The sequence below is a fragment of the Nicotiana tabacum genome, chromosome 8 (genome assembly GCF_000715075.1).
Source record: "Nicotiana tabacum cultivar K326 chromosome 8, ASM71507v2, whole genome shotgun sequence".
In the NCBI taxonomy this organism is placed as follows: domain Eukaryota; kingdom Viridiplantae; phylum Streptophyta; class Magnoliopsida; order Solanales; family Solanaceae; genus Nicotiana; species Nicotiana tabacum.
In genome coordinates this window covers 34,297,073-34,323,596 of record NC_134087.1, presented here as the reverse complement: position 1 = coordinate 34,323,596, position 26,524 = coordinate 34,297,073, and the positions used below count along the sequence as shown (strand labels likewise).

Sequence of the window (26,524 nt, the reverse complement as noted above, 5' to 3'; positions counted from 1 at the left end):
TCCCTCAACCCTAAAAATCCTACATCTCCTCATTCTTGAAAAAACTAGTGACACACACACTCAAAAAAAGAAGAACGATCAGAGATGGAAATCGGCTGCCTCCCTCAAAGACTCAACTCCTCCCAATTTCCAACAATACCTCCTAGCTTCAAAGAGCTAAAATTTTCCGCCTCCAACTCCAAAAATCATCCATACTCTCCAACACCCAGCAGCCTAAACACACACACATATATAGAATGAGATAAAAAAAAAGGGGAAACGACAAAGAGGGGGAGGGGAATTGAACGAAAAATCAGAGAGGAAATCTTGAGAGAAAAGGTTTGAGATAAGGTTCTTCTCATTCTTCCATCTTGATTCTTTTTTGATTGTTTTTCAGAAAATACAGACCAAAAAAAATTCTCCATTTCTTGTCCTCAAATTCAAAAAAATATATTTCTTCTTTCAGTTTGGATTTTGATTTCCATATGGAGTTTGATTGAAGACGTATTCGAGTCGAAGTTCCTCCTCTATTCTGAGTTCCCCGCCGTGAGTAGATTTCCGTTTTGGTTCGCGATTATTGTTAGATTTTGCTTCAGATTGTATTCAAAGGCTTATTTTTGAATAAAAGTTCAAGAGAAATTGGCTGAAATTTTGCTATTCGCTGCTGATTATTTCTCAAATGAACTCAAGGCATTAGGTACATACCCACTAATTTGTCATTTACCTTTTTTAATCAATGATTTGAATTGCTTGAAAGGTCGTGAATCTATTGCTTCTGCTGTTCCTTGGGTATATATACACCTAATAGGATACTCAATTGATTTAAATTTTACCCGTCATGCTTAAACTAATTGTGATTTTGTGACTAGTCATAATTTGGGGAAGTGAAGGCTCATCTGTGAGAATATTAAACTGTGTATGTTCTTCAGTTGATTCTGTGAGTGATACTGGGTGTTTGAAGAACCTCGCTGTCAAATTATAATCCATGTAATTCATTATTGTAAACCCCAAAGGCCTTGAGTAAATATGTTGTTTAATATAATGTATGAATTGAGATGTTATTAACTAGGAACTAATATTCACACTGTTTCATTCGAATCCCTACCATGTTTAACCATGAATGTGCTTAAGAGTTTTATGGATAAGTTTATTAATCTGATGTCATATGTAGAAATAGAAAAAAAATTATTTTCATTTATTAGATCCAAAAAAGGAAAATAACAAATTGAAGTCTTGGAATGAAATGTGTGGTCTAGTTGTTAAAAGATTTGGACCGGAATAACCTTCATTGCACCTTGGGCTTTTAGTTAAATGCTGACATTTTTTTGTGTAATCTCAAACTTAGGAAAGAAATAAATCTTGAATAATCTCTAGTATGCTTTAGGCGCGTATTAATAAATAAATTATCGTGATTATATACACGTGCGCGTGATATAGTTATAATTTTTAAACTTAAAACTAAGGTACACGTTCGCATGACTTTGTCCAAAAAATCTTAATAATTAATAAAGCGTGATAGATTGTGTACACATATGCGTGACATGATTTTAGCTCCCCAAATAAAAGGGATTTACGCACATGTAATCCGTTTCAAAGATTAAATCCATAAATGCCATAATCTAAAAGCGGTAGAAGGTAAAATTTACATAGGTTCTAAAATAAAAAATATTAAACAATTTAATTAATCCAGGTATGATTAAAGAGACCGTGCTAAAACCACAGAACCCGAGAATGCATATCTCCTTCTCCCGGATTAACAAAATTTCTTACCTGGTCTTCTGGTTTCGAAGACTTTAGAGCAGATTCAAACTTTCCCTGATTTGGGATTTAAAATAAATCGGTGACTTTGGATACCATAAATTATTCCAAGTGACGACTTTGAATTAAATAAATTATCCCATTTCGATTAATGTCAATTAGAGAAACTCCCCATCCCTATACCCTCGGGAAAAAAGAGGTGTGACAATGAACGTTGTTGGAGCATTTGTCATCCCAAAAGACATCACAAGGAACTCACAATGGCCATAACGGGTCCTAAACGCTGTCGTAAGAATATCCGGGTCCCGAATCTTCAACTGGTGATACCCAAACCTCAAATCAATCTTGGAGAACACCCTCGCTCCCTGAAGCTGGTCAAATAGGTCATCAAAGGATACTTGTTCTTGATTGTGACTTTGTTGAATTACCTATAATCAATAGACATTCCCATAATACTATCCTTCTTCTTCATGAACAGAATAGGTGCACCCCAAGGTGACACACTAGGCCTAAAAAACCCCTTCTCAAGGAGTTCCTAAATCTACTCCCTCAACTCCTTCAACTCAATCGGTGCCATACGGTATGGAGGAATAGAAATACGCTGAGTGCCTGGCACTAAGTCAATACCAAAATCAATGTCCCTATTGGGTGACACGCCTGACAGGTCTGCAAGAAATATATCCGGAAACTCTTGCACCACCTGAACAGAATCAATAGTAGGGGTCTCAGCACTAACATCCCTTACAAAGGCCAAATAAGATAAACAATCCTTCCCAACCATCCGCGGGGCCCTTCAAGTATGAAATCACTCTACTGGGAACATAGTCTAATGAACCATGCCACTCAATCCATGGCAACCCTGACATCACCAACATCACAGTCTTAGCATGACAATCCAAAACAGCATGACATGGAGACAACCAATCCATACCCAAAATCACGTCAAAATCAACTATACTAAGTAGCAAGAGATCAACTCTAGTCTCCAATCTCCTAATAGTCACTACACACAACCGATACACTCTGTCCACAATAATAGTATCACCCATTGGCGTGGATATACGAACAGATAAAGCTAAAGACTCACGGGGCATATCCAGATAATAAGTAAAAAACGACGATAGATATGAATAGGTAGAACCAGGGTCAAGCAATAAAGAAGCTTCTCGATGACATAATGAGACAATACTTGTGATCACTATGTTTGAAGCGATAACATCTGGTCTGGCAGGGAGTGCATAGAAATGGGCCTGGGCGCCACCTAATCAGTCCCCTCTCTAGGGCGACCCCTATGATGTTATGAGGATATAAAATAGTTTCCTTTGGTTACATTATGATAACATGTACATTTTAACCTTTTGTTACTTCTGGGTTTAATAATTTAGGATATAAACATTTTTGAATGTTTAATACTTTGCTATTATCATGAAGAAATTTGGCGGTATAAATAAAAACCCTCAATGTTTAATTCTCATATTTGAGCCATGTGAATGAAGAAATACCTAGTAGGAAGTGTTTCCTCCTAAAATAGGCTATACACGATTCAAATCTAGATTAGTCGAACTAGTAACTTTTGAATACCAAGTAATTAAAAAAAGTACTTTGTTATCAGTGTGGTCGTGACAGATTTCTTGTTTGATTTTTGCTTACGTGACGACCCGACCAGTCGTCTCATAAGTTTCCGCTCCGTTTCCCCCATTTCTACTTTTTTATGCTTCGTTATTCATGTTTTATGTGAGCGAGTTGGGTAGTTTGCGTTCAGAGTGGATTTGGTAAGAAATGAGACACTTAGTCTTTTTCAAGAAGGTTTAAGTTGGAAAAGTCAACCAGATGTTGACTTATGTATTAGAGGGCTCAGATGTGAGTTCCGATAATTTGGTTAGCTTCAAGAGGTGATTTATGACTTGGGAGTGTGATCGGAATTGGTTTTGGAGGTCCGGTGTAGAATTAGGCTTGAATTGGAGAAGTTAGTATTTTGGCGATCTCCGGTTGGTAGGTGAGATTTTGATCCAGGGGCCGGAATAGAATTTCGAATGTTGCTGTAGCTTCATTATGTCATTTGGGAGGTGTGTGCGAAATTTTAGGTCATTCAGACGTGGTTTGGTCGGGTTTTTGATCGAAAACGTATTTCGGGAGATTTCTCAAAAATTAGGCTTGAATTTTGATGAGTTTTGGGTAATTTGATGTTGTTTGAGGTGTTTTGATGATTGGAACAAGTTTGAATAAGGTATTGGGTCATGTTGGTGCTTTTGGTTGAGATCCCGGGGCCTCGAGGTGAATTCGGATGGTTAACGGGAAGATTTTGGACTTAAGAGATCTCAAAAGTTGTTGCTTCTAGTATTTCAGATCCAGCGGATTGGGGACCGCAGGTGCGGTGCCGCACATGTAGAAGAAGAGCCGCAGAAGCAGTTTGGGAAGAATAGCCAAGGACCGTAGATGCGTTACAAGGACCGCACCTACGGAGTCGCAGATGCAGCTCGTGGACCGCATATGAGGAACCTGGCCTCCTAAGTGATTTCTGTAGATGCGCAGGAATTACCGCAGAAGCGGTACCACAGGAGCGGTGGTGGGGTTGCAGATGCGAAAAAGCCCTGATTAGAAAGTTTATAAGTTATTTCATCCGCGATTTTGAGCCATTTTTTCCTCCATAGCTAAGTATTTTGAGAGCTTTTTGAAGGTGATTAAAGAGGGATTCAAGGAGAATTGATTGGAGGTAAGACTTTCGAACATAAAACTTGAATCTATTGTGAAATTAACCTAGAGATTCCTGGAACTTAAGCTAAAAATGGAAGAAATAGGGCTTGGGATTTTGAGTTTTTTATTTGGGGATTTGGAGGACCATTTGGGGTCGGATTTGAGAACTTTCGATATGTATGAACTCGTGGAAGGATAAGGAACCTGTTGATGTAAAAATATTAGAGTTTCGAGAAGTGGTCCTGAGGCTCGGGTTTTGCTAATTTCGGGATTATTGATATTTTTCGATTGTTTTTGCTTGGGCTTTGTTCCCTTAGCATTTTGTGACGTATTCGTTCTGATTTTGGATAGATTCGATGCGCGTGGAGGACGATTCGAGGGTAAAAGGTGTCCCGAGCTAGAGTGGTAGCCGGTTCGAGGTGAGTAATGATCGTAAATGATGTCCTGAGGGTTTGAAACCCCAGATTTGCATATCGTAGTGCTATATTTAGGTGAGACACGCACTGGATGATGATCGTGGGGTCTTTTACTATTGGGGATTGAGACTTGGTCCGTCCCGATTGATGATTTTACCACATATTTGATTGAAACTTATTTGTTATCATCATGATTTGGGCTAATTGCCATATTTGGTCTTCTTGCCAACTATTTGAACCCTTCGGGGATTTTGACTGATTTTCCTCACTCTACTTGTTAAAAATCATATCCTCAGTCATGTTTCTATTTGTTTTAAACGATTTGAGCTGGTTTTATCATACTATTCCTAAATGAGAGGAATTTGTAGGCTGAGATCCCTATCTTCTATTATGGTGCCCGAGAGGCTGTGAGGTTAATGACTGAGAGAGGTTGAGAACCCAATGGTGAGGATATTATATATGTTATGGACCAGGATGCACACCGCAGCTATACATATATTGGATCGAGCTGCATGTCGCATCGATATAGCGCTTGGGCTGTTGGAGCCCCTCTAGAGTCTGCACACCCCCAGTGAGCGCAGTCGACTATCTATATGGATCGGGCTGCATGCCGCAGTGGTTATTCTGATTTCTGTTATTATGAGAGATATATGGGTCGAGAGCTGATATTGAGCACTAAGTGATGAGAGTGAGTCCGAGGAGCTGACACTATTCTGAGTGATTGATACTGTGCCCGAGGGGCGGATTTCCACTTGTTAATTGCCTACTAAATTACATGTTTTACCAGATTTAAAGAGACTTTACTTGACTTCTTCACTGATTTACTACTTTATGTGATTATTACTGCTTTGATATAGAATTGCTTTGTGCCTTTACGTGTTTTCTTGCTTTCAGCCATTATTTATATTTATTAATCACTGGGTCGGTGTACTAACATTCTCCCTGCATCGTGTGTACAGATTCAGGCATCGCAGAGTCTGTTCCTGAGTGTTGATCTTCCTAGTTCAGACAGTGTTTTCGGAGACTACGAGGTAGCGGTTGGCGTCCGTAGCCCCCGTGCCTCCCTTATCTTACTATTTTCATGTTCTTGAACTTCTGTATCGGGGTTTATATCTAGTAGACTGGTATCCGGATTAATTAGTTGCTCATGACTTGTGACACCCCGATTTGGGCTGTATTAGGATGGTTTCTAATGTTGTTATCATTATTTCCGCATATATTTTAGAACTATTTATGGTATTTAACTATTTAAATGAGGTGTTCTGTTTGGTTTGGCTGGCCTTGTCTTCACGAGAGGCGCCATCACGATCAAGTTTGGGGTTAGGGTCGTGACAAGTTGGTATCAGAGCCTAGGTTACATAGGTCTCACGAGTCATGAGCAGGTTTAGTAGAGTCTCGCGGATCGGTATGGAGATGTTTGTATCTATCCTCGAGAGGCTGCAGAACCTTTAGGAAAAACTTCATATTCTTGGAATTCTTGTCGCGCGAACTTGTTGGTCCGAGTACTAAACTTCTGTTATTCCATTCTCTCACAGATGTTGAGGACGCGAGCTACCGGACGAGGTGGACGACCACTAGTGCCACCAGTAGAGACCACCAGAGGCCATAGATGTGGTCGTGGCAGAGGCAGAGCAGTGAGGGCAGCACCTGTAGATCCACCAGCTGCCCTAGCTCCGGATCAAGCTCCAACTATGGATGCTCCAGCAGCACTGGTTCAGGCACCAGCTGTGCCCATCGTGATTTCGGGTCTTCAGGAGGCCTTGACACAGATCCTATCAGTTTGCACTACCCTAACTCAGGTAGTTTCATCCACTATAGCAGCAACTACTTCATAGGCCCGGGGAGGCAATCAGACCCCCGCTGCTCGCACCCCTGAGTAGGTAGTGCAGGGACTTTAGACGCCGGGGGAACCTCCAGCCCAACCGGTTGCACCAGCTCAGGAGTTTGTTATGCTAGTTATGCTGGATGATGAGCAACATCGTCTTGAAAGGTTTGGTAGACTCCAGCCTTCGTCATTCAGTGGTGCTGAGGGCGAGGATACCCAAGGTTTTCTAGATAAGTGACAGCGGATGCTCCATACAGCAGGGATTATTGAGTCTAGTGGTGTGGCATTTACCAGCTTTCAGTTTTTTGGGGCTGCCTTCACTTGGTGGGAGGCGTAGGTCGGTTGGTGCAACACCCCTTTCTTGGCAGGAGTTCTCCACTCTCTTCTTGGAGAAGTATGTACCACAGTCCCGCAAAGATGAGCTGTGTAGGCAGTTTGAGTGGCTGAAGTAGGGGGATATGACTGTGTCACAGTATGAGGTGAGGTATTCTGAGTTGGCTCGCCATGCCGTCTGGATGGTTCCGATAGACCGTGAGAGGATCATGAGATTTGTTGATGGCCTAAATTACCATATCTGTATTCTTATGACTAGAGAGAGAGTATTGGGTGCTGCGTTTGAGGAGGTGGTTGATATCGCGCTCGAGATTGAGACGGTTCGCCGTCAGGATCTAGAGGAGAGGGAGTCCAAGAGGCCTCGAGGATCGGGCAGTTACAGTGGTGCTCCTTCGAGGGGCCAGTCCCAGCATGGTAGAAGTAGTTCTTTCAGGTTCGGTCAATCAGCCCGTCCAAAGTTTCGCGGGGCATATTCGGGTCATGGTCATCATGGATCTCAGCGGGGCCAGTCATCACTCAGTGCCCTACCAGCCCAGAGCTCGTCACGTGCCCCATCAGTCCAGGGTTTTTCCATGCTAGGTCCTTCTACTGGTCATTCTGGTTCTAGGGGTTCGGTTTAGTCCCCATCTCCAACATCGGGTAGTTGTTATGAGTACGGAGAGTTTGGACATATGAGGAGGAAGTGCCCTCGACTTTGTGATGGTCAGCTTCAGTAGAGGGGTCAGCCCTCAACTTCTGCTCCAGTTACTTCACCACCTACCCAGCTAGTTAGGGGTGGAGGTCAGGTAGCCAAGGGTCACCCCAAAGGGGGAGGTCGATCAGGGGGCGATCATGCCTGTTTCTATGCACTCCTAGGTAGACCCGACGCCATTGCTTCAGATGCTGTCATTACAGGTATTGTTTCAGTCTGCCACAGAGATGCCTCTGTATTATTTGATGTCGGTTCCACCTTTTCTTATGTGTTATCATACTTTGCTTGCTATTTGGGTATGCCCCGTGAGTTTCTTGCTTTACCTGTTCATGTATCTACCCTAATGGGCGATACTGTTGTTGTAGACCGTGTGTACCGGTCATGTGTGGTCACTATTGGGGGTCTGAAGACCCAAGTGGATCTATTGCTATTGAGCATGGTGGATTTTGATGTCATTTTGGGCATGGATTGACTATCTCCATGTCGTGCTATTCTAGACTATCATGCTAAGATAGTCACTTTGGCTATGCCGGGTGTGCCGCAGATCGAGTGGTGTAGTGTGAATGATTATGTTCCTAGTAAAGGGATCTCTATCTTGAAGGCCCAGCGTATAGTTGGGAAGGGTTTCCTTTCATATGTAGCGTTTGTGAGGGATGTTGGAGCTAAGACTCCCAGTATTGATTCTGTCCTAGTTGTGAAGGATTTTCCCGATGTGTTTCCTGCAGACCTGCCGGGCATGCCACCGGACAGGGATATTGATTTTGGTATTGACCTGGTGCCGGGCACTCAGCCCATTTCTATTCTGCAATACCGTATGGCACCAACGGAGTTGAAGGAGTTGAAAGAACAACTTCAGGAACTCCTAGATAAGGGGTTTATTCGGCCTAGTGTGTCACCTTAGGGTGTGCCCGTTCTGTTTGTGAAGAAGAAGGATGACACAATGAGAATGCGCATTAATTATAGGCAATTGAACAAAGTAACAATTAAGAACAAGTATCCTTTGCCTCGCATTGATGATTTATTTGATCAGCTTCAGGGAGCGAGAGTGTTCTCCAAGATTGATCTCCGTTCGGGCTATCACCAGTTGAAGATCAGGGATTCAGATATTCTTAAGACTGCTTTCAGGACCAGATATGGTCATTATGAGTTCCTTGTGATGTCTTTCGGGCTAACCAATGCCCCAACAACGTTTATGCATTTGATGAACAACATGTTCCGGCCTTATCTTGATTCATTCATGATAGTATTCATTGATGATATTCTAGTGTACTCGCGTATTCAGGAGGACCAGGGAGCATTTGAGAGTTGTATTGCAGAGATTGAGGGAGGATAAGCTTTATGCAAAATTCTCCAAGTGTGAATTTTGGCTCTGTTTAGTGGCTTTCTTGGGGCACGTGGTGTCCAGCGAGGGTATTCAGGTTGATCCAAAGAAGATAGAAGCGGTTCAGAGTTGGCCCAGACCGTCTTCAGCCACAGAGATTCGTAGCTTTGGTTTGGCAGGCTAGTATCGCTGGTTTGTTTAGAGAGTCTCATATATCGCATCACCCTTGACCAAGTTGACTCAGAAGGGTGTTTTATTTGTATGGTCGGATGAGTATGAGGAGAGCTTTCAGAAGCTCAAGACAGCTTTGACCACAGCTCTAGTATTGGTTTTGCCATTAGCTTCAGGTTCATATACCGTGTATTGTGATACTTCGAGAGTTGGGATTGGTTGTGTATTGATGCAGGAGGGTAGAGTTATTACTTATGCTTCTCGTCAGTTGAATCCCCATGAGAAGAACTACCCCATTCACGATTTGGAGTTGGCTGCTATAGTTCATGCATTAAAGATTTGGAGGCACTACTTGTATAGAGTATCTTGTGAGGTATTCACTGATCATCGCAGTCTTCACTATTTGTTCAAGCAAAAAGATCTAAATTTGAGGTAGCAAAGATGGTTAGAGTTGATTAATAATTATGATATCACCATATTGTACCATCCGGGAAAGGCCAATGTAGTGGCCGATGCTTTTAGCCGAAAGGCAGTGAGTATGGGGAGTTTGGCATATATTCCAATTGGGGAGAGACCCCTTGCAGTTGATGTTCGGTCCTTGGCCAATCGGTTGTGAGATTATATATTTTAGAGCCCAACCGGGTGTTGGCTTGCGTGGTTTCTCGGTCTTCCTTATTTGATCGTATCAGAAAGCGCTAGTATGATGATCCGCATCCTTAATGATAGAGTGCAACATGATGATGCTAGAGACGTGACCATTGGTGATGATAATGTGTTGAGTATGTAGGGACAGATTTGTGTACCCAATGTGGATGGGCTTCGAGAGTTGATTCTTGAGGAGGCCCATAGGTTGCGGTATTCTATTCATCCAGATGCCGTGAAGATGTACCAGGATTTGAGGTAGCACTATTGGTGGAGAAGAATGAAGAAAGATATTGTGGGATTTGTAGCTTGGTGTCTCAATTGTCACTTGCTTCAGCAGATAGTTATTCTAGAGTGGAAGTGGAGCATATCACCATGGACTTTGTAGTTTCACTCCTACGGACTTTGAAGAAGTTCGATGCTATTTGGGTGATTTTGGATCGGCTGACCAAGTCCGTACACTTCATTCCTGTGTATATACCTATTCTTCAGAGCGATTAGCAAAGATTTATATCTGAGAGATTGTTTGCTTGCATGGTGTCCCAGTTTCCATCATTTCAGATAGGGGTACTCAATTTACTTCGCAGTTTTGGAGAGTCATGCAGTGAGAGTTGGGTACTCAGGTTGAGTTGAGCACAGGTTTTCACCCTCAGACGGACGGGCAGTCCAAGCGCACTATTCAGATATTGGAGGACATGTTATGCACTTGTGTCATTAATTTTAGAGGATCATGGGATCAGTTTCTACTGCTCACAAAGTTTGCTTATAACAACAGTTATCAGTCGAGTATTCAGATGGCTCCATATGAGGCTTTATACGGGAGACGGTGTAGATCTCTAGTCGGTTGGTTTGAGCCAGGTGAGGCTAGGCTTTTGGGTACAGACTTGGTGCAGGATGCTTTAGATAAGGTAAAGGTGATTCAGGAGCAACTTCGTACAGCGCAGTTGAGACAAAAGAGTTATGCTGACAAGAAGGTCTGTGATGTGTCTTACATGGTTAGGGAGAAAGTTCTATTGAAAGTTTCACCCATGAAGGGTGTTATGATATTTGGGAAGAAGGGTAAATTGAGTCATCGATTCATTGGGCCTTTTGAGGTGCTTTGGAGGATTGGGTGAGGTGGCTTATGAGCTTGCATTGCCACCCAGTTTGTCGAGTGTGCATCCGGTATTTCATGTTTCTATGCTCCGAAAGTATATTGGCGATCCATCTCATGTTTTGGATTTTAGCACGGTTCAGTTGGACGGTGATTTGACTTATGATGTGGAGCCAGTGGCTATTTTGGAGCGTTGGGTTCGAAAGTTGAGATCAAAGGATATAGCTTTAGTGAAATTGCAGTGGAGAGGTCAGCCCATTGAGGAGGCTACCTGGGAGACCGAGTGGGAGATGAGGAGCAGATATCCTCACCTATTTGAGGCTTCAAGTATGTTTCTTGACCCGTTCTTTTTCAAACATTTGTTTAAGAGGGGGAAGAGTAATGACCTACCCGGTCATTTCATGAGTTACCACTCTGTTAACCCTATTTTTGCTTCTTTATGTTTTGTTCAGCTGTATTATGTGGTATCGGGTTGGTTGGTTCGGGTTCGGAGTGATTTTGTAGAAGAATGAGATACTTAGTCTCTTTTGAGTAAGCTTAAGTTAAAAAAGTCAACAGGATGTTGACTTATAGGTAGAAGGTCTCGGATGTGAATTCTGATGGTTTGGATAGATTATTAGGTGATTTGGGACTTAGGAGCGTGATCAAAATGTGTTTTGGAAGTCCATGGAAGATTTAGGCTTGAATTGGAAAAATTGGAAATTTGGCATTTTCCGGTCAGTAGTGGAAATTTTGATATCGGGGTCAGAATAGAATTCCAAAAATTGGAGTAGGTCCGTTGTGTAATTTGGGACATGTGAGCAAAATTTCAGGTCATTTGGACGAGGTTTGATAGACTTTTTGATCGATTGAGGGATTCAGAAGTTTTGGAATCATTAGGCTTGAATCCCAGGGTGATTTGATGTTTTGATGATGTTTTGAGTGTTCCAAAGATTGGAACAAGTTTGAATGATGTTATGGGATGTGTTGTCATGTTTGGTTGAGGTTCTGAGGGCCTCGGGTGAGTTTCGGGTGGTTAACGGACCAATCCTTGGTTTTGGAGAGTTGCAAATTTTGCTGGTTTTTGTTGCAGAAGAATTTGTTCTTCGCATTCGCGAAGATTGTCCCGCGTTCGCGAAGAAGAGCTGGGTCTAGGGGAGAAAATTCTCTTCCTGTTCGTGAGTCAGGGGATGCGTTTGCGTAGGTTTGGATTCCAGTGAATCACGAAAGCGTGAGAGGAGTCGTGTTCGCGTAGGGTAAATTGGAGCAGCTGGGACCCCAGGAGTTTGTGCATCGCGTTTGCGTAGGTAGGGTCACGTTCACGATGGCTTGGGCAGCTGAAGCTTCGCGTTCGCGTGAAAGAAGTCGCGTTCGCAAAAAAGCAATAATTGGCAGTGATTTTTGTGCTTCGCGAACGCGAGGCTTTGACCGCATTCGTGAAGAAGGAAGCGTCTGGGCAGAATCTTTAAGATCAAAAACGAGGATTTAGTTCATATTTTCAAAAACTCATTAGAGAGCTTGGGAGAAGGTGACGTTAGAGAGGATTTTCAAAGGAGTGATTGGGGTAAGTGTTCTTCACTTGTTTTGGGCGAAATTCCATAATTATGTCTTGTCTTATCATTTAATTTGAGAATTTGGGGTAAAAATTGGGAAATATGGAAGAAAAATTGGAGAATGGATTTTTGGGATTTGGATGAGCTTTTGACATTGGATTGATGAATTTGATATGGGTAGACTAGTGAGCTAATGGGTTTTCCAATTTTGTGATTTTTATTAGATTTTGAGATGTGGGCCTGGGGGTTGGGTTTGGCTAATTTCGGTATTTTTGAGTTAAATTGACAATTTTCATATGGGTTTCATTCCTTTAGCGTATATTGATGATAATATACTTATTTTGGTTAGATTCAGGGCATTTGGACGCCGAATCGAGAGGCAAGGGCGTCGCGGGCTTGGGGTAAGTAACTTTTACAAACTTGGTTTTGAGGGTTCAAAACCCCGAACTATGTGTTCTATGATTGTTATTGAGGTGACGCAAATGCCAAATGACTGTCGTGTGGGCATGCACTGTGAGAATTGCGGCCTGGATTATTCCGTGACACCTCTTAGTAACTCTTTCTTGTTGATATCCGTGTTTCTATCCTGTGACTAAGGAAATGTGCTGTGAAAACATGCTAGATATCATGTTAGGTCTTCACGCCGATACTGTTGAGACCCGAGAGGTCGTTTCTTGTTGTCATATCATTATCTTCATTGATATTCTGTACTCAGACCTATTCATGCATTATATATCATGCCTCAGTCTCGATTATTGTTATTTGGCACATCATATCATTGTTCGGGCTAGTATTATGACATTGTGACCTCGTGTGTGTGAGACTGGAGAGTGATGACTGAGTGAGGCCGAGAGTCCGGTTGTGAGTGGCAGTATATGGGATCGGGTTGCACGCCGCAGCGGTTATGTTGATTATTATGGCAGCACTTGGGTTGTATGAGCCTCTCCGGAGTCTGTAACACACCCCCCAGTGAGCGCAGTTGATGATATTGAGGGATGGATCTTCCCTGGATATGGATCTTGTCGAAGTGTTTATACCTGGAGATGGATCTTTTCCACAGGGCTGGAATAGCCTTCCTCGGTACTGGATGAATGTGGTCAGTGATATATATATTCTGGGATGGATTTTCCCCTGGGCCGGATGGCCATATATAGTACCGAGGGGTTGAGCACTTGTTAGTGGAGGTACACGAAACATTGATCATGCTATCTGTGCATTGGTACATAGAGATTTCATGAGCTTTATACTCCGTACTGTTTAGGCTGCATTTATTTACTATTGAGTTTTTACTTGAACTATAAGCATGTCTACTTTTCTGTACAGTTTAATGAGATTATCTGTTGAGGTTTGGTTCGTCACAACCTGTCAGTCCATAGTTTGGACTTGTTATTTACTGAGTTGGTGTACTCACATTACCTCCTGCACCTTGTGTGCAGATCCAGGTATCTCTGGTCACGGTAGCGGTTGCTGATCATTTCAGTGGTGGACTTTTTCCTAAGAGATAGCGAGGTAGTTTCCTGGCAATCGCAGTCCCGCCTTCTCCTTCCTTATCTTCCTCTTAGTGTGTTTGTTGGCTATTCTTAGACTATGTAGTCTTGTTTATTTCAAATAGTTGTAGTATTTTGCTCATGACATAGTGACACCCGAGGTCGGGCTTGTATTTTCCGCTTTGTTTGATTTTACTTTATATCTTTTATCGGATTTTTGTCAAAAACATGGTTTTACTTAAGTTTTAAATGAAATCTGGAGTACTTGGAAGTAAGTAGACTGGCCTAGTTTCACGATAGGCACCATCACGACCGGGTCAGTTTTTGGGTCGTGACAAAAGTCCTACTTGATCCTAGACTTTGCAAGCTTGGATTAGTCAAGTCTTACACTACGGGCAAGCCTATGGTACGAACTTAGGTGGCATAAGAGTTTATTTGTGAGAGTGAGCAAACTATTCTGATCCGAGAGTCCTTAAAATGTACTTGAACTTATATTTGAGTGTGTGGACTATTTTCTCTCTGCGGTTTGTTGGTGATGGCGCATGATTTGCAAAGGATTCGTAAAGACCTTGATTTTTCAGTCGGCACAAGTAGTGAGCCATAGTGTGGAAGGCATTAGAGTCAAGTTTTGAGGTGATGATGTTAGAAAGATTTACATGAATATTCTAAATAATCTTGGCATGAGTTTAATACTTGAGGAAAAGTATGAAGAGTGCATATGCTGGGCTTTAAGCGTTGATATAAGCAATTGTCATTGGTGTGATACTTGAGTATGTTTCGAAATGTGTTTCTTGCAGCTTAATTTGAAGTTGTTCGAGGAAGAAAAATAGTTTAAGTATGGGTGGTGATAAAGGATGAAAAGTGCATATTTTGAGTGTGTTTGTGTATTAATTCTTGTATGAGTTATGGGAGTTCACACCTCTTTTGAAGTAAAAATATACTCGTTACGTATCTCTTATGTGTAGGAACAAAATTATATAGAAAAGGATAAATAAGAGAAAAATTGGTGAAAAAAGAGCTAAAGAGAAAAGTCTCAGACATCGAAGTGAGGTTCACTTAGCCAGATTAGGACTGGAGCAAAAGAAACCAGAAAAGTCCTGGATAGTGAAGTGAGGTTCACTTCGCTAGACTGGGACCAGAGCAGAAAAAATCAGCTTTTCCAATCCGAATTAGGAGAAGAAATATTTTCCCCTTAGAAACCCTAGTCATTATAAGTACATCCTAAAACGTGCTTTTAAGGAAGAGAAGACTTTGGGGAGGCAAGAACACACTTGGAGCAAGGAGAAGGATTCAACTTCATGTTTTTTCATCTTTCTTCCTATTTTCCATTGCTATGAATTCTAGTATTGTACTTTTACATACTAACATGAGTAGCTAATTTCTTATCTACGGTATTGATGGAACCTTTTAGTGGATGAATTCTTGTTATGTTTTTATATAATTGAGCCTTAGAATTTTTCTACTTGTATTACTACGTGCTTATTTTAGTTTATTGAAGAGCTCTCAATTGACTGTGCCTATTTATTATGTATTGCTTGAAAAAAGGTACATATTTAGGTAGTTTTGAACAATATTACTCCTAACGTATATGAGGAATCAATATGGAGGGTTTAAAGGCGGGATTAACAATAACGAAATCTTGGTGTGATATAAGTGAGCGGTGAATTAGTGACAGCTAGTATAGTTCGGAAGAATATGTCTAGTAAATTGTGGTAGTTGCTCGGATTAGAATTACAACACTTGGAGTACTCACGATCGGTAGAGAATACTTAGGCAAATTTATTGGAGATGTAGTGGGAAGAATTTTGAAAATTGAGAAAATCATAACTCTAAGCCGCCTTAATCTTGTCTCCAACTCTTAGTCTCCTTAGTTGATAATTTTATTACTTTCTAGTATTTGTTAGTTAATTAATTAGAAATATAAATCTCAATCGTTATAATTTATAAAATTGTTCAAACTTGTCTTTTTAGCGATATTGAACAGTTATAGCGAAACCTTAGTTCTCTGTGGGATCCGACTCCGGACTTTTAGACCAGATTATATTTGCAGCGATCGCTTATCCTTTTTTGGAGTAGAGTTAGGCGCGATCCGTCATTTTACCCGTTTCACCAATGGCGAAGCGATTTTTGAATAACCCAAATCTTTTGAGTTCTAGCTTCAATGACAGAATGAAGAAAAAGCTAGAAATACTTGTTTTGTGTGAAAACCTTTTTAAGTGGTGGGAGTTTCTGAAGAATCCTTAAATGATTGAGAAAGAAACAAGCATGCTGGAGAATTTTGGGTAAAGTGTTTTGATTGAATTTAAGGTTAAATTAGTAACTATGAGAGATAATAGCTTTGTGGCATTGGCAAGAGTTATTAGGACCTAGGTCAAATTGACTTTGAAATTTGGATTTACTAACAGGAGTTAGAAATATTTACGGCTATTTATAGTGAATCAAAACTTATGGCTAGACGGGTGTAACCAAAAGTATTTGGGCGGCTAATTGTGTTTTCTTTCCATATCTTAAACTATCACGTGTGTGTCCAATCCAAATAGTAACTTAGAAAAATGGAGATAATGAGAAATGGAGAGGAGTCTCATCCTTTTGATCTAGGTCATTTTGTTAAAATATCCAATTCCCTAAAGTTGTACATGTTATAAATTCTCTTACTAAATATCAATGAAAGTGATACTTACCAAAATTTAGTGGAAGTGATTAAAAATTCTCATTTGTAATGCAAATTAGATTATAGTAAGCTGTCATGACCCTAACCCCGAACCCGGTCATGATGGCGCCTCTCGTGAAGACAAGGTCAGCCAGACCAAACAAAACACCTAATTTAAATAGTTAAACACCATAAACAGTTCTAAAACATGATATAATAACCATAATTTGCGGAAATAATGATAACAACAGTAGAAACCATCCCGACACAGCTTAAACCGGGGTGTCACAAGTCATGAGCAACTAATAAATCCGGATACCAGTCTACTAGATATGAATCCCGATACAGAAGTTCAAGAACATAAAAATAGTAAGATAAGGGAGGCACGGGGGCTACGGACGCCAACCGCTACCTCGTAGTCTCCGAAAACACTGTCTGGACTGGGAAGACTAACACTCAGGAGCAAACTCTGCGATGCCTGAATTTTCACACACGATGCAGGGAGTGATGTGAGTACTCCGACCCAGTGAATAATAAATATAAATAATGGAAAACACGTAAAGGCACAAAGCAATTATATATCAAAGTAGTAATAATCACATAAAGTAGTAAATCAGTGAAGAAGTCAAGTAAAATCTCTTTAAATCTGGTAAAACAGATAATTTAGCAGGCAATTAACAAGTCGAAATCCGCCCCTCGGGCACAGTATCAATCACTAAGAATAGTGTCAGCTCCTCGGGCTCACTCTTATCACTTAGTGCTCATTCTCAGCTCTCGACCCATATATTTCTCATAATAACAGAAATCAGAATAACCACTGTGGCGTGCAGCTCGATCCGTACATCGCTGCGGCGTGCAGCCCGATCCATATAGATAGTCGATTATGCTCACTGGGGTTGTACGGGCTCCAGAGGGGCTCCTACATCCCAAGAGCCATATCGCTGCGGGGTGCAGCCCGATCCAATATATGTATTGCTGTGGCGTGCAGCCCGGTCCATAACATATATAATATCCTCACCATTGGGTTCTCAACCCCTCTCAGTCATTAACCTCACAGCCTCTCGGACACTATAATAGAAGATAGGAATCTTAGCCTACAAATTCCTCTCATTTAGGAATAGTATGATAAAACCAACTCGAATCGTTTAAAACAGAAGTAATAAATCAATACAGTGAGGAAATAGTGATAAAAATCCCCGGAGGGTTCAAATAGTTGGCACGAAGCCCAAATATGGCAATTAGCCCAAATCATGATGATAACAAATAAGTTTCAGTCAAATACGCGGTAAAATCATCAGTCGGGACGGACCAAGTCTCAATCCCCAGTAGTAAAAGACCCCACGGTCATCATCCAGTGCGTGTCTCACCTAAATATAGCATTACGATGTGCAAATCCGGGGTTTCAAACCCTCAGGACATCATTTACGATCATTACTCACCTCGAACCGGCTACCACTCTAGCTCGCGTCGCCTTTTCTCCTCGAATCAGCCTCAACGCGCGTCGAATCTATCCAAAATCAGAATGAATACATCACAATATGCTAAGGGAATAAAGCCCAAGCAAAAACAATCGAAAAGTATCAAAAATCCCGAAATTAGCAAAACCCAAGCCCTGGGCCCACTTCTCGAAACTCAAATTTTTTTACATCAACGGGTTCCTTATCCTTCCACGAGTTCATACATATCAAAAGTTCTCAAATCCGACCCCAAATGGTCCTCCAAATCCCCAAATCAAAAACTCAAAACCCCAAGCCCTTTTTCTTCCATTTTTAGCTTAAGTTCCAGGAATCTCTAGGTTAATTTCATAATAGATTCGAGTTTTAGGTTCGAAAATCTTACCTCCAATCAATTCTCCTTGAATCCCTCTTTAATCACCTTCAAAAAGCTCTCAAAATACTCAGTTATGGAGGAAAAAATGGCTCAAAATCGCTGATGAAATAACTTATAAACTTTCTGCCCAGGGGTTTTTCGCATCTGCGACCCCACCACCGCTCCTGCAGTACCGCTTCTGTGGTAATTCCACCGCATCTGCGAAAATCACTTAGGGGGCCAAGTTCCGCATCTGCGGTCCACAAGACGCATCTGCGACTCCGCAGGTGCGGTCTTTGTGCCGCATCTGCAGTCCTTGGCTATTCTTCCCAAACCGCTTCTGTGGCTCTTCTTCCACATGAGCGGCACCACACCTACGGTCCCCAATCCGCAGGTGCGGAAATACCAGAAGCAGCAACTTCTGAGATCTCTTAAGTCCAAAAGTTTCCTGTTAACAATCCAACTTCACCCCGAGTCCCCCGGGACCTCAACCAAAAGCACCAACACGACCCAATACCTTATTCAAACTTGTTCCAATCATCAAAGCACCTCAAACAACATCAAATTACCCAAACTCATCAAATTCAAGCCAAATATTTGAGAAATCTCCCAAAATATGTTATCGATCAAAACCCAACCAAACTACGTCTGAATGACCTGAAATTTTGCACACACTTCCCAAATGACATAATGAAGCTACAACAACTCTCGAAATTCCATTCTGACCCCCGGATCAAAATCTCACCTACCAACCGGAGATCGCCAAAATACTAACTTCGCCAATTCAAGCCTAATTCTACACCGGACCTCCAAAACCAATTCCGATCACACTCCCAAGTCATAAATCACCTCCCGAAGCTAACCGAACCATCGGAACTCACATCTAATCCCTCTAACATATAAGTCAATATCCGGTTGATTTTTCAAACTTAAACCTTCTTGAAGAGATAAAATGCCTCATTTCTTACCAAATCCACTCTGAACGCAAACTACCCAACTCGCTCACATAAAACACGGATAACAAAGCATAAAGAAGCAGAAATGGGGGAAACAGAGCGGAAACTCACGAGATAACTGACCGGGTCGTCACATCCTCCCCAACTTAAACAAACATTCATCCTCGAACGAGTCAAGAAACATACCTAAAGCCTCAAATAGGTGAGGTTATTTGCTCCGCATCTCTCGCTCGGTCTCCCAGGTAGCCTCCTCCACGGGCCGACCTTTCCACTATACTTTCACTAAAGCTATATTCTTTGACCTCAACTTTCGAACCTGACGTCCCAAAATAGCTACTGGCTCCACATCAAAGGTCAAATCATCGTCCAACTGAACCGTGCTGAAGTCCAAAATATGAGACGGATCCCAAATATACTTCCGGAGCATAGAAACATGAAATACCGAATGCACACTCGACAAGCTGGGTGGCAAAGCAAGCTCATAAGCCACCTCCCCGATCCTCCGAAGTACCTCAAAAGGCCCAATGAACCGAGGACTCAGTTTCCCTTTCTTCCCAAATCTCATAACACCCTTCATGGATGAAACCTTCAGCAGAACCTTCTCGCCAACCATGTAGGACACGTCTCAAACCTTCCGGTTCGCATAACTCTTCTGTCGCGACTGCGCGGTACGAAGCCTCTCCTGAATCACCTTCACCTTCTCTAAAGAATCCTGAACCAAATCTGTCCCCAATAACCTAGCCTCGACGGGCTCGAACCAACCAACTGGCGATCTACACCGCCTCCCATACAATGCCTCATATGGAGCCATCTGAATACTCGACTGATAACTGTTGTTTTAAGCAAACTCTACAAGAGGTAGAAACTTATCCCATGAACCTCCAAAATCAATAACATAAGCACACAACATATCCTCCAATATCTGGATAGTACGCTCAGACTGCCCGTCCGTCTGAGGATGAAAAACATGCAATGTCCTGCAATATCTGGATAGTACGCTCGGACTGCCCGTCCGTCTGAGGATGAAAAGTTGTGCTCAACTTCACCTGAGTACCCAACTCTCGCTGAACAGACTTCCAAAACTGGGAAGTAAACTGAGTACCCTAATCTGAAATAATAGAAACTGGACAACATGCAGCCGGACAATCTCCCAAATGTATAACTCTGCTAACCGCTCTAAAGAATAAGTAGTACACATAGGAATGAAGTGCGCGGACTTGGTCAGCTGATCCACAATCACCCAAATAGGATCAAACTTCTTCATAGCCCGTAGAAGTCCAACAACAAAGTCCATAGTGATCTTCTCCTACTTCCACTCAGGAATAACCATCTGTTGAAATGCTCATATATCACCTGCTGACAATTGAGACACCGAGCTACAAATCCCACAATATCCTTCTTCATTCTTCTCCCCCAATAATGCTGTCTCAAATTCTGATACATCTTCGCAACACCCGGATGGATGTAATACCGCAAGCTATGGGCCTCCTCCGAAATCAACTCCCGAAGCCCATCTACATTAGGCACACATATTCAGCTCTGCATCATCAATACTCCATCATTACCAATAGTCACAAATCTCGCATCGTCGTGCTGAACGATGTCCTTAAGGACAACCAAATGAGGATCATCATACTGGCGCTCTCTGATACGATTAAACAAGCAAGACCGAGAAACCACACACACTAAGACCTAATTGGGCTCCGAAATATCCAACCTCACAAACCGATTGGCCAAGGCTTGAACATCAACTGCGAGAGGTCTCTCCCCAATAGGAATATATGCCAAACTGCACATACTCACCACCTTCCCACTCAAGGCATCGACCATTACATTGGCCTTCCCCGGATAGTACAAGCTAGTGATATCATAATCCTTTAGTAGCTCCAACCATCTATGCTGCCTCAAATTGAGATCCTTTTGCTTGAACAAGTGCTGGAGGCTACGATGATCAGTAAACACCTCACAAGACACACCATACAGATAATGCCTCCAAATCTTCAACACGTGAACAATGACAGCCAACTCTAGATCATGAACGGGGTAGTTCTTCTCATGGGGCTTCAACTGACGAGAAGCATAAGTTATTACTCTACCCTCATGCATCAACACACACCCAATACCAACTCACGAAGCATCACAATACACCATGTATGAACCTGAAGCAGATGGTAGAACTAACATTGGAGCTGTGGTAAAGGCACTCTTGAGCTTCTGATAGCTCACCTCACACTCATCCAACCACATCAAAGGAGCACCCTTTTGAGTCAATTTGGTCAAGGGTGATGCTATAGAAGAAAATCCCTGAACGAAACGACAGTAATAGCCTGCCAAACCAAGAAAGATACGAATCTCTGTGGCTGATAACGGTCCGGGCCAACTCTAAACCGCCTCTATCTTCTTCGGATCAACCTAAATACCCTCACTGGACACCACGTGCCCCAAGAAAGCCATTGAATTGAGCCAAAACTCATACTTGGAGAACTTTGCATAAAGCTTCTCCTCCCTCAACCTCTACAACACAACTCTCAAATGCTCTACGTGCTCCTCCTGACTACGCGAGTATACCAGAATATCATCAATGAATACAATAACGAATGAGTCGAGATAAGGCCGAAAAACATTGTTCATCAAATGCATGAATGCTGCTAGGGCATTGGTGTTACGCCCCACAATATTACGTCGATATTATGTCCTGCAGTATTATATTACGGTGATGTTACTCCTTGCAGTATAATATTAAGATGATGTTACCCTTCACAATATTATATTACAACGATGTTACACCCTGTAGTATTATATGTGAAATTGTCGTAACATAATTGACCTCAGTTCAAGGACAAGATTATTTGGAGATTATAAGCATTATGCTATTTCAAGCAAGTGATGAGTAAATTCATGAAGGTGAGAGGGGGAGCAAGTCAAAGAAAATGAATTTTCGTCCAAGTTTGACATATTGGGATAAAATACGGCCTAAGCTAAAATACTCGGTATTTATGGACTAGTGCCATATAAGGTACTACATGGCCATGATAGTAAGGTCTATAAGGTGTGTTAAAAGTGAGTAGTATTTTAAGTAATTTAAGATAATTCTTAATTATAGTGATATTTGGTTAATTGTGAATTTTTGGGGGAACATTAGCAATTAACTAAGAAATTAAAGAATAAATCTTTGGGATAACCCTTGAATTTAACGTGGCAGCAAGTGAGGAAAGTCTCAAAGCCCAAATGTAACTCTTAAGTCCATAATATAAGGTGGCACCTTAAGAATTTCTTTATGGCCAAGTCATCTTTCAAGCGGGCCCCGCAACCATATTAATAAAAAGGACTCCCTAATTCAATTCATAAAAGAGATATTCTATGTTTGCAAAGTTATAGATGAGAGCCACAAAAAAAAGTCATACGAGACTTCACAATATTATCTCAGCGTGCCATTGCGATTCTAAGAGAGCTCGGTATAATATTTCTCAAGAATATCACACGGATATTTTCCCTACTTCGACCGTTGTTGCGTGTTGTCACAATCAACGGGTGTTAAAGGGATTGTCAAGAGAATCAGTTCAGGTATGTTAAGGCTATCCCTTTTTTCTTTTTGGCATGATCCAAATAATACAAATGAAACGAGCAAAATATGCAACTTTCATAAATGACTATATTCATTGAAATACTAGGGGTGTCTAGATTCTTGATTCCCCATGTGAATTATTATTATATTTTTTGTTCATGGGTCTCACAAAAATACGTATTTGATAAGGTTTATCCAAAAGGTATATTGATTTTTATGGCATTCTGAAAAAAATCTTATTAACGTATTTCTTATGCATTTGATGCATTTATACATATACATTGACCCATGAACAGATGGCGTTATATACACGTATATAGGTATATGGGATATGGGAAAAGGTTACGACGTTATATATGCACCACCACAGTGGTGGTATACATTGATAATTTTGCCCACAGTGGCCGAGATGATATGATGGGATGCCCTAAGAAGCTTGATGATTTTATGAACATATGTACCTATGCACGACATGACATTCATACATATATGCATGACACTAAAAGTATTTCATGATTTACATAGTTATCCAGACTTACAGGTTGAGTCATTTACTCTATATTTTTTCCTTGTCTTTTACGTACTTATTTATGTGCCTTACATACTCAGTACATTATTCGTACTGACATCCCTTTTGCTTGGGATGCTGTGTTTGATGCCCGCAGGTATCAATAAACAGGTTGAGAGTCCTCCAAGTAGGCGATCAACTCAGCGGAAGATGTTGGTGCACTCAATTTGCTTCGGAGTTACTTGTTTGGTCAGTATGATTTAGATATGCTTTGTTTGGTATGGCGGGGCTCTGTCTCAACCTTTATGACAATTATGTTTTGTCACGACCCTGGTTCGCCCTTCGTAAACCATCGTGACAGCACCTAGTCTCTATGGCTAGGTAAGCCTAAAATGTGGAATATAAACAACATTTGCAGAAGAAAACATTTTAAAACAGAAATAGAATAATAAACCAGCGTTTAAAAGTGCCGCTCGGTATACACAATATTAACTTTTAAAACCAATACATTTCCCAAAACCTGGAAACCCATGAATCACAAGCTATGAATATAATAAAAATGCTCTAACTCCAAAATGTCTACATCAACAGAAGAAAATAGAAGGGCTATCACTACAAGATAGAATGGAAAGGGACTCCTCGATCTGCGGACACGGCATATATACCTCGAAGTCTCTGGAGCAGTCGCCTCGCCTCAAGGGTGATAGGAATGAGTCAAAGTACCTGGATCTGCACATGAAAAACATGCACAGAAAGGGCATAAGTACACCACAACGGTACTCAGTAAGTGCTGAGCCTAACCTCGGTCGGGTAGTGACGAGGAAGGTTAGGGCCTTACTGAGGTTAAATAAAATATAAAGTTTGACAGTGTAGAACAGAACAATATAAATAAGTACAACAGTAAAAGTAACACAAGATATAAATGACAACAACAACTATTAAAGAGTCAAAGTAAAAACAGAAAGAAATACGGCTCAACACCAAAAAATAACAATCGGAGATCTCCTAGGGTACCGTCCTATAGTCCCAAATATACATATCCAATGGATCTCCCGGGATACCGTCCCGTAGTCCATCTCATTGTGCGCGGGGATCTACCCGAATCCCGTTCCGTAGTCCCAAATATAAATACCTAGTACTGGGGGAATATACCGGGTGCAATCTCGTATTTCCATATAACTGTGTAGAGGGATCTACCGGAATCCCACATCCGTAGTCCCAAATGTAAACAGACAAGGGGGAGCTACCGAAATCCCACATCCGTAGTCCCAATGAAAATACACAACAACAACAGGAAAATATTCAGATATGTCAAATTTCATATTAAATCAAACAAGTAATTCTAGGCTAGCATGTTGCACACAATATAGGTAAAGCAGTTTGACCTAATAAAGTAATTAAATCACTTAGACATGCTTTCCTAAGCTAACAACAGGCTTAATAGTACAAGTAATAAAAATAGGAAAGCAAATATACTAATAATTACTTAATGAAAATCGGATTTCCAACAATTAGCATAAGTACGCACTCGTCACCTCACATACAAGGCTTTTCAATTATCAATAATAACAAATCCTAAGGGGAAGGTTCCCCACACAAGGTGAGGCAAGTCACTTACCTCGAATCGGCTCAAAATCAATCTGAAACCACGCTCTTGCCGTGAGTACTCGACTCTAATGGACCAAATATATTCAATTCAATTTCATAGTGCAAATTACACTTCATGTAACTGATTCTACAAAGAAATTCTAAGCTAATACGTGAAATTAGGTAAAATGACCAACACGCCCCTCGGTCCCACATCTCAGAATCAAGTAAAATTTATATTTCCAGAATCCTCACACTCTCACGAGTTCAGTCAAACCAAAAGTACCAAAATCGGACCTCAAATGGTCCCTCAAATCATCACTCAAAGGTTTCTAATCAGTCAAGCCCTAACCCCCAAATTACCACTGATTTTCCTTATATTTTCATGTTTATAACGATAAAAATCACCTCAATAACAAGTTTAGGTTCCAAGAATCTTACCTCCTTGAAGTTCCCTTGAATTCCCTCTCAGAAACCACCCCAAAAGCTCATTTCCCAAATGAAAATGGTGAAAGAATAGCTCAAATTCGCAAAGACAACTATTTATATGTTTTGCCCAACAATCCCGCATCTGCAGTCCACCCATCGCATCTGCGATACTGCTTCTGCGGCTAGGGAACCACTTCTGCGGTTCTCACTTAAAACCTCTCCGCTGCACCTGCGACCCAGAATCTTCATCTACGATCTCGCAGGTGGTCGTAGGTGCGGTACATATGCCGCTTTTGCGGTTCCTGGCCCCCTTCCTCATCTGTCTCTTCTGCGGCTGCATTCCACATCTGCGGGAGTCGCACCTGCAGCCTCTGAACCGTAGATGCAGTTATGACAACAGTCATAGCTTCAACTGCAACTCCAAACTCAAAATCCTTCCGTCAACCATCCGAAATCATCCCGAGGCCCCCGAGACCTCAACCAAAACACAAACAAGTCTAATACCCTTGTCCAAACTTATACCAATCCTTGAAACACCTAAGACAACATCGAAACAACAAATCAACAACAAATTCAAGCCTAAGAACTCCAAAACTGTAAAAATACGCTTTCGATCAAAAAGTCTACCAACCCTCGTCCGAATGACCTAAAATGTTGCACACACATCACATTCAATACTATGGAGCTACTCCAACTTCCGAAATTCCATTCCGACCCTCGGATCAAAATCTCACTATCGAGCCGGGAACTTCAAAATTTGACCTTTCGGTATTTCAAGCCTAAATTAGTTACGGGCCTCCAAAACACAATCCGAACATGCCCCTAAGCCCGAAATCACCCAACGGAGCTAACGAAACTATCAGAATTCCATTCCAAGGCCGTCTTCATATTGTTCCGACTACAGTTAAATTTCCAACACTTAAGCTTTCATTTAGGGACTAAGTATCCCAAAACTCTCCGAAACTCAAAACCGAACATCTCGGCAAATCAAAATAGTAGAAATAAACACGGGGAAAGCAGTTAATAGGGGATCGGGGCATTAATTCTTAAGACGACCGGTTGGGTCATCACATCCTCC

The 26,524-nt window shown here is 41.5% G+C and overlaps 1 long non-coding RNA gene across 1 annotated transcript; it reads left to right on the top strand.

Annotated features, from left to right (window-relative positions):
- LOC142162673 (uncharacterized) lies at positions 1 to 23,694 on the top strand. The gene is made up of 5 exons (XR_012693925.1): positions 1 to 676; positions 5,807 to 5,878; positions 6,383 to 7,899; positions 13,892 to 13,964; positions 23,588 to 23,694. It is a non-coding gene; the product is annotated as an uncharacterized LOC142162673 (long non-coding RNA).
- The last annotated feature ends 2,830 nt before the right edge of the window (positions 23,695 to 26,524 follow it).